Raw genomic sequence first — 9,198 nt, 5'->3', positions numbered from 1 at the left:
CTACATGTAGCCCACTCACAGGCTGGGAGCAATGACCTGCTAAGCACAGAGCAGTCTCCTCTCTCAGGACGAGCACTGGCCGGGGAGCCAGAGGACCAAGCGCTGGTCCTGAGTTCACCACTCACTGACTGTCGGAACTGAGAAAAGGCAAGCCCTCTTTCTGGGCCTTAGTTTTGTTGCCTGCAAAATGGAGACGATGGACTAGCCTCTGATCTGTAGGAGTCTACCGGCTGCAAGGCATGGCAAACTGAAGAGAGGCAATAAAGGATCATTGTGAACTTTGGGGTATGTGATAGAAATAAAAATGTGTCACCAGGATCCCCTTTCCAGGGAGGACCTGCTGCCCAGCTGTGGCGAGTGGGGTCAGCAAATGACCTCCAGCTGTCAGCTCCTTCAAGGTCAGTTTCTGTCGAAGAGAGCCACCTCTCCCAAGATCATTCCATCCCCCAGGACAGCCCACAGTTAAGATGGAGAGAGGCAGGGGAACAAAGCTCCAGGCGTTGTATTGCCATGCAGGACACTCTGACAGTAAATATTTGCTCCAAACTCCCACATGGGCTTGGCTGCGATTTGTTGAGCCTGCATCTCGATTAGACTTCTTTCTCGGCCCAAGCCTGCTTCTTCCCTATTCTGTCCATTCATGTTGGTCCCAAACCTGTCTGCATCTGCCTCTAAGGAATCCAACCTGCAACAGGGCCCAGCACCCACAGCACGGAGACTCACCAGGCCCATGCCCCTTAGAACAGAAGCCTTAGCTACCGTGGACCCGAGAGTGAGAGCAACAGCTAGCACGGATGGTGTGGCAGCACCGGGAGCCACAGCTGCAGCTCCGAGGGCAGTCATCACACAGAAGCCCCGCCATCTAAAACACACAGACAGGACCCTGCTCCTCCTGCACCAGCCTCTGGAGTTTGCTTTCCCTGCAGATGGAGCCACTTTTCCAGTCACCCAAGCTCAAGCACTCCAAGGCTTTTCCAGTTCCCTCTCCCTCCTGTTCCCACAACCAAACAGTTACTAAGTCCTGAAGCCTCCATCTCTGCATTGCGTCTCACCATCATCCACGCCTCCCACCAACACTACCTCCTTCTTGGGCCATCTCAGTAGCCCCCTTGCTGACCTCTGTCTCTCATAGGCACCCCCACTTTCTTATGATCAGTATATCTCCATGAGCACCGAGATGCCCCCCGCTACTCCCTGTCATTGCTGTGCAGAAGGAAGAGATGCCAGCTCTTTTGGAATCACACCAGTCCCTCACACCTGTTTCCCCTGAAGTCACTGGGAGGTGTTCGTTGCTGCTTGTGACAAATACCCAAACACAAACAAAGGTGGTAAAACAATGTGAATTGGATGAGAGGTTTCTGTTTCTATTTGCATTGAGGTCAGTGTTATTTCCAGAAAACAGAGCGCTCGTTCAACGGCCGTGATGCCCCTGGCACGCAAGTGCGTGTGCTTGTGTGGACACGTGGAGGTCCCAAGAACAAAAGACCTGGGTGACTTGCCGGCAGCTGATACCAGGGTATTTCTTAATGTTCCTTGTTGAACAAACAGCGCTCAGATGCCCGTGTCCCCATATGTGGAAGGGCGGGCTGTGAAGGTGGGAGGCTGCCTGCCTGCCTGCCTGTGGGGACTGTAGTGTAACCACCCTGGACTGCCGTGGGGGTGAGGCAACTCACGCACCTGTGTGCTTCGGGCCAAGGTGTTGGCAAGTGCAAGACCTCGTGCAAATACTCCAACAAATGTGCTGCGAAGAGGGAGAGAAGGGATATCAGTCATTATATGTGGCATCATTCTCTTCTAAAACACCTGGCTTGGCCTGTCTTCTCAGCAAACAAAGGGGGTTGCTGCCTCTACTATGTTTTCCTGTTGACAAGCAACAAATTGAAATAACTGACAGGGCTCTCTCCTTCCTTTCTTTACTGTTCATCTTCAAGCAGATCCAACAGGGTATAATTTAGGACTGGACCTGTCTGCCAAGGCAGATGAGTGCTTGCCACTGTCGCTCCCTTACTGAGCAATGAGCTGAGGGCAGGGAATAAATATCAAGCCCATTGCACAGAAGAGTAAGCTGAGGCCAGACAAGCGAAAAGACCTATTGGTTCTCTTATTAAGCACCAATAATATGATGTCAGACAACATCATATCTGATGTGAAATTCATCAGTTTTTATATTTTCTTCTTAAATGGAGCAGTGAGTAAGCGTCATGGAAGATTTAGGGCCCTGGCGAGGAGTCAATAGCATGAGAAGGACCCTGGTACATTTGTGGGAAGGGGACCCTGTCCAGTAGGGAGCTGGAAGCAGAATGAGTCAGGGCTTGCATTGGTGTGCTCTCCAACCACCCCCAAATAAAGAAGAGCAGATGGTTAGAAGTGGGGAACACCCCCCTCTGCCCCCACACATACAACCTCTAGAAAGACTCAAGCTCACAAAGCAATCTTTTTCAACAGTGACATCAGAGGCATTAAGAATGACTTTAGAAAACAGCCTCGGGAGCATTGCCTTCCATCTGCCTGGTTTCCGTTCCTAAGACAAGGCCTGGAGAAAAGGAACACGACAGCCAGGCACTAGCTGAGAGGGCAGGCGGGGAGTGCAAGGCAAGGTTCCCGGAGGGAGTCGAGCAGGCTTCAGAAGTCAGCGCAGAAGGTGTGGGAGGCCAGGTGCCCCACTGCCCTCAGTAGCTGGCAAGCAGTCATGTCACTGGCTCTCCCCAAGCCCCAGATATGCCACACTGCCTGCTCACCGGGCTTAGAAACCATTCACAGGAGCCTCTGCTGCCCGGAGGGCCTTGTTAAGCCTGTGAAAAGGCATTTCTCACCATCACAACTTGTCATCAGCTTTGCTCAGGCTGGTGCAGGACTTCTGCCGTGGGGTCAGGGCCACCTCTGCCGGTGCACACCTGGACTTCTTGGCCTGGCCTGGGTCTGGGCAAGCCCACCTGTAGGAGTCCCCTTTGGTCTGAAGCCCTGTCCCTTCTCAGTAAGAAGGGAGGAGGGAACAGGTCTGCCGAGACCTTTTTTTACTCCCCTCCCATTGGCCACCAGAGTTAATTCACTAAAATGCTCTCGTCGTATTAGCGCTTAGGTCAAGGACTCTCATCAGATCCCTCCATAGGGCTGTGACCAATAGGGAAAGTCATTTTAGAGGTGTTTCCACTGACTGCGCCCACCCCAGCCCTTCGAGGGCTTCGTTTCCTTCTCCATCTTTCACTGGCTTCATACATTAACCATTTACCATCATCAGCCTCCTCGGCCACAGAGGCTTTGCCCCACTCACCCTGCCTGGAGTGCCACGATTGGGCAGAGGCCTGGGAGGCATTGCAAGCATGTCATTCCCACAATAGTGTGAATTTATTTGTCAGGTCAAGTTCGCTTGCCTGGCAGCTGCCTGAGATTAGGGAGCTGAAGGATGAACATTTCAATGGAAAAGAAAAGGATGGTTTTGGAGTTTGGGAAGCTGTTATGAAGGGAGCATGGGTGTGTGTGTGTGTGTGTGTATGTGTGTGTGTGTGTGTGTGTTTATCAGTGGGTGCCTGGGGTAGGTCAAAGGGAGGTGTGAAACAAGAGGGGCTAGAAAGGGGAAGTCTCACAAGAAACTTTTCATATAAACCCAATTTGACCTACTTAACACTTCTGCTTAGGCCCCACCTAACTGCAGGAGAAATGCTGGTATTTACTCAATAATGTACAGGGGAGGGAAACTGGGGTTGGTTTGGTTAATAGAAGTGCCAGAAGTTTTTTCCTGCTAGAAATTCTGTGCACAGTCCGTTCTGCAGAGTGCAACGGCCTTTACTGACAAATAAGAATTTCATTTAGCATGCAGACCTGAAGTCCTGGCGACTCCAGTGCCCCGTCCCAAGATCTAGAGTCTTCTGATCACTCCTAGTTCCCAGCACAGCCCTGGCACTTTCTCCACCCTGTGCCTTGGTTCATGGTGTTCTTGTTGCTAGGACGGCCCTTCTCTGGCTTCCACTCATCTTTTGAGGCCAGCTCAGTGGCATCCTTTCCCTTTAGCCTCTCCTGATACCATTCACTTGTGCAACAAATGTTTCTTGAGTGCCTAGCATGTGCCAGCACTCTTCCAGGTGGTGGAGGTATAGCAGTGAAGAAAACAGTATCAATCCTTCCTCCACCAGAGTTTATAAGCGGGCGGTCAGCACCCCTCTCCCCAAAACAGGAGTAATCATACCACCCCATGGTCACCTGCCCCTACTGCAGCGGTTGTCATACAGCTAGGCTTCCAGAGGGCTGGCCTCTGGTCCTTCCAGTCTCCCCAGTGACAGACACCATGCCATGCACCAGAGGCGGCTCCTGATTTCTTTAGAAAAACAACTGCGGAGTAGCAAATCTGGTAGGAAGGGCGGAGGCTCGAGGTCTTCTCTGCGAACTGCACTCACATAGTAAGTGTGGTGTTCTCACTCGGCTTTGTGATGATGTAGGGGATCACTAGAGCAATTTAGGCAATCTGTCTGAAAGCTGTGTTGGCCTATCACTCAAAGTGTGTGTTTATTTAGGATGGTTTTGGGGGTGATGGAGATGGGAGAGAGCTGAAGTTCTCCTACATCCATCCCTTGGAAGCACCTCTGTCTGGCACATACTAGGTGGTTGATACCCGTTGGTAGAATTGTTGAAAGGGCATAAAGGTGTACTATGGATCCAGCTATCTGATCCTCAGGCTGGGCACCCTGCGGGTGTGAAGCACACCTGGGACTCCAGCCGGCCGGTGGGAGCTTGGGTTACGGAGCTGGCAGAGGCCGTTCAGCAGGAGCTGCTCCTGGTGCATAATTCACCGCTTGCTCCTCCACCGAGGAGCAGTGGGTGTGAAACCAGCGGGGACACAGCTGCCCCTGGAGGAAACTAGCCACATCCTGTATTTTTGAAAAGAAAACTGAAAGTGCTTTTCTTCACAAGAAACTATTGTAAGTGTTTTCCTCTTTTTTCATACCCCTCCTCTCATGTACAGTGGAGGTTCTCTGGTCCAGAGGTGCGGGTGAAACGGTGTGGGGGAGTGGGGAGGACAGAGAGGTATGAAGGAAATGTGGATTGTTCCGTGGCCAGAGCTCTTTGTCTAATCTCGGGAAGATATCAGCCTGCAGGAGCCCCCACCCTCACCCCCGGGGAGCCCTCTGCTATATGATATGTGTCCTGGTGATAGCAACCTCTTTCTGGCTGTTAAAGTGCATTCCTGGGTAGCTGTGGAAAGAGAGAAAGCATGCTAGAGTCGGAGCTAGGACAGGAATGTGAGTATTTCCTTAATTGGACACGAGAGCCTTGAACTGGTTCCAGTTTTAGTGTTTTCTTTTAAGAGCCTGGACCCTAAAGATTCCATGGAGTTTTCTTTCTCTGAAAAATCCCTTTGGTTCAAAGGCCCCTTGGTAGAAATAAAGAAAAAACCAGGGCTGCATCTCTTTGATATTGGGGAAGGCAAGAGTTCACGAGCTGCCAGATCCCAGGCTTCTTATGGGGGTGAGAGGGTTCTGGGCAGGAAGAGGAGGCTCCTGCCGAGCCAGCCCATGCGAGAGGAGAGTACCCACGGCCTTTATACGGGCCGCAGAGCCTCAGGACAGGCTGCAAAGCACTTTCCTCTTGAGCATTTAGAGAAGCAATTTCTCTCGGCCTTATTAGCACGCTGAGAGCGAAAAAGAGACATCTATTGCCTGCTCTATTGCTCTTACGAGTCTGAGACACAGAGGTCATGTAACTTGCCTGAGGACTTCCAGTAAAGCCAAAAAGGGTCAGAGGATTTCTCCGGTGGGTTTGGGTTGCCTGGCGTTGCGGACGGCTAACTCCCTAACAGCCAAGATGGGAAAGCACCCGCACACACTCAGCCTCGCCCATTCATCAAGAGTCCGGAGCCCACTGGAGGCACCACTGGCTGGAGGAACCAGGGCGGGGCAGGGGTGGCGAGGGAGATGCTGGGACACTGGCACCACAGCACTGCCCAGCAGACCTAGAGCCTCAGCACTTGCTTCTGTCCCCCCAAAGCTGGAGACTTCAGTCAAGGGGCTCCGGGGGAAAATGGGGTGGCCGGAGATGGAAGTGAGTGGAAAACTAAAGCAGATGCAATCAGCTCTGCCGATTCCCCTCTTCCCCCCAACACCTTAAAAACAAGCCATGTATGTGCTCAGTGCTTTCCAGCTCAGCCAGTGTTTTCACAACATTATCTCTTTTCAGCCTCACATCAACCCACACACATTCTTGCCTTTCAGATTTCTTACGTACTCAAACAAGTTTCACCGAAAATTTGGCTAGAAACTCCCCTTCACCTATTCTCTTTCTTTTTTTCCCCCCTTAAACCTCAGGCCTTTTTGATTGATACTTTTAAGAAGCTCCCAGATTCCCCAGGGTGAGAGGTGGAATTTATTTTGCTAACTATGACCCCCCTGAAGGACACCAGTAGTCCTGGACTTTGCTATTGGAACCAACACTTTTGTGTTTAGTTTATAGTTTAGCTGTTAAAACAAACAAACAAAACCACAGAGGCCAGGGTACATGTTGCATTGTGGGGAAAACATAGGCATTGGAACCCACAGGCCCTGGAATCGACTGCTGGTTCAGCCGACTGAGAGTGTGTGGCCCAAGCCGCAACCTCTCAGCCTCTCTTTCTTCATCTGTAAAATGGGGCGATGGTGATGATGTGTTAAAGTTGTCGTGAGGCATACATGTGCTAACAGATACAGGTGTACCCCAGCAAACAGTGAAGTTCCTTGTAGCTAACCAAAGGACCAGCTTCATTCACCATGACTAAGCAAATTAAATGCCATACCGTCTTTTTGCAAGCCAGGAGGGAGAAAAAGTGTGGGAATATGTTGCTAAACGAATTTAAATGGGGGCATTTTTAATCGATGAATAATGAGCTACATGCTTGCATACCGAGGTATGCAGGCATTTGAGGTAACTCTAATAAGATATAAAGCTCAGTACCTTTATTCTTTAAAAAAAATTTTTATTGATTGATTTTTTTCTTTTTTTTTTTAGATAGAGGAGGGGGGAGAGAGGAGGGGGAGAGAGAAACATCGATTTGTTGTTCCACTTATTTCTGACTGGCTGATTTCTAACTGGGGATCAAACCCACAACCTTGGCTTTCTTGGGACAACACTTTAACCGACTGAGCCACCCTGCCAGGGCACCTTTATTCTTTTTCTAATCCTATTTTAGGTGAGGAAGAAAAGGAGCTGGAAAACCGGATTTATGTAATGTTAAAAAAAAAAAAAAGCAGTTCTGATTACATTGGGACTTGTATTGAAGCAGAATTGCAATTCAACTCTTCGGTTCCTGGGACAAAGATGGGAGGCGGGAGGGGGTGCGGCGCGCTCTGGCAGGGCGTTTAGTTCACTGGTCTGCACATTCCATATTGGGGGTGGACTGAGGTGGTTTAGAGCCCAGATCGTGTATTTGACTTCTGGGGCTGCCTTCTTGGCAAGTGCACTGCAAGACGTAGGGCTGTAGTGGAAAGAACACTGGACAATCCGCCCGAAGGCCTGCGTTCAGGTTCCATCGACACCACTTAATAGCCTGGTGACCTTGGACCTGCCATTTAATCTCTTAGGTGTCTTCTCACCTGTAAAATGAGGAAGCTGGATTAGGTGATTTGGAAGGTCTCTTTCAGCTTGCTGGGGCTCTAAGTAACTTCATTTGCTTTTGTTTCTTTTTCTTCATTTATTCAAAGGCAATGGGGAGAGAAACCTCATAGGATATTAAGAAGAAATGGTCAGTCTGCATGACAAATGCCCGTGTCTTTAGAGAGCTGAAGGAAATGCGGTAACCCAGAACTGTGTAACAGAGTAGCTGTGTGATCTTTGGCAAGCCTCTAATTTATTTCAGCCTGCGTTTGCATATTTGTAAATGGGGGGCTGTAAGTTGTGCCATGTTACTCTTATGTTCTTTTGGAAGCTGTGTTTATGAAAATGCTTTGAAAAACCACAGGGCACTATATAAAGTGTTATGATTGGGAAATGGCATACTTGTTATAGTTGTATCAAAGTTCGGCCCCATGCCTCCCATATTTTCAAATGTGGTCCCAGAAGGGAAACAGAAAGTGTAGATTTCAGGTCACAACCTAAGGCTTACTTTCTACTCCAACTTACTGATGGAGGGGAAACTCAGTTAAAATGGGTATTAATTCAACGTTTCCTGTAGAATAGGCACCAGGTAAGTATCTCAATGTTCTCCAATGTAGGTTTTTTCCCAGAGGGCAGCTATCTGGTGGTGGAGGTCTTATTTTCCACGATCTGCTCCAAAAGAAGGCCATTTTGACACTTCAGGGGGATGTGTGTGTGGGCGGGGGGGGGGGGAGGGGAAGGGTCACTTTCTGAGTTTTGCAAGTTTCACAGAGCAATAACCACAGATATAACCTCGGGCTGTTGCTCTGTAAAAGTGGTAAGGCAAGTCCTTTCATCCAGGTCTCGCCAGGGTTTGCTACTGAGGAGAAATGGCAAAAGGCATCTGTCCAGCTTTCACCTAGGACCTAGCTCAGGACCCCAGAAGTCCCAGCCTAGAAGCCAGCTCTCCAAGCATTGGTTTTTCCTTTGGTAAAGTAATGACAATGTCACACACCCAGCTTTTGAGAAGCTTCCCCACCCTACCCAAAGGGAACAAACAGCCGGCCCCCCAGCAGGAACCCCATACCTGGAGCATCCGCCATCAGCTCCTGTCTGTAGAATCACTGCCCTCCATCCGGACACCACCTCCAGAGGACCAGAGTGGAGGTGGTACTTGGCAGCACAAGTCAATTACTGATTTATCTTGTGAGGCAGGGGTGGGGAGAGACTCCTGAATTTCACTGCGTGGAGGGAGCAACTAGGGGGCTTGTCTTGGAGCTGCCTTTTCCTAGAAAGTACACTGTTGTTATTCAGGTTGTATATGTGAATGACCCAAAATAGCAACATTGTTTTTGATTATTCTTACCAATTCTTTTTAATATACACAATCAGTCACTATCAATTCTTATCGATTATTTTTATCTGGGTTGGCTTGGGAGAGCTGATGAAAAGTATGAGGGCCTGCTACACCCTCACCATCAATCCTACCATCCTTTACTTGAGGTAGGATTTTGTATTTCCACTTTTAAGCACACGTAAATGGATTTCAATACGTTCACTACCTTTCAAAGAGCTGACTGACTTCAAAGCACATTTAATTTTGCCAAGTTTTTGATACCCCCCCCCCCCACACACCTACAACCTCCACCCACAGTGAGATGG

Source organism: Desmodus rotundus, chromosome 5 (genome assembly GCF_022682495.2).
Source record: "Desmodus rotundus isolate HL8 chromosome 5, HLdesRot8A.1, whole genome shotgun sequence".
Classification (NCBI taxonomy): Eukaryota; Metazoa; Chordata; class Mammalia; order Chiroptera; family Phyllostomidae; genus Desmodus; species Desmodus rotundus.
The sequence above is the reverse complement of the archived record's forward strand: the minus strand, read 5'-3'. Positions refer to the sequence as shown.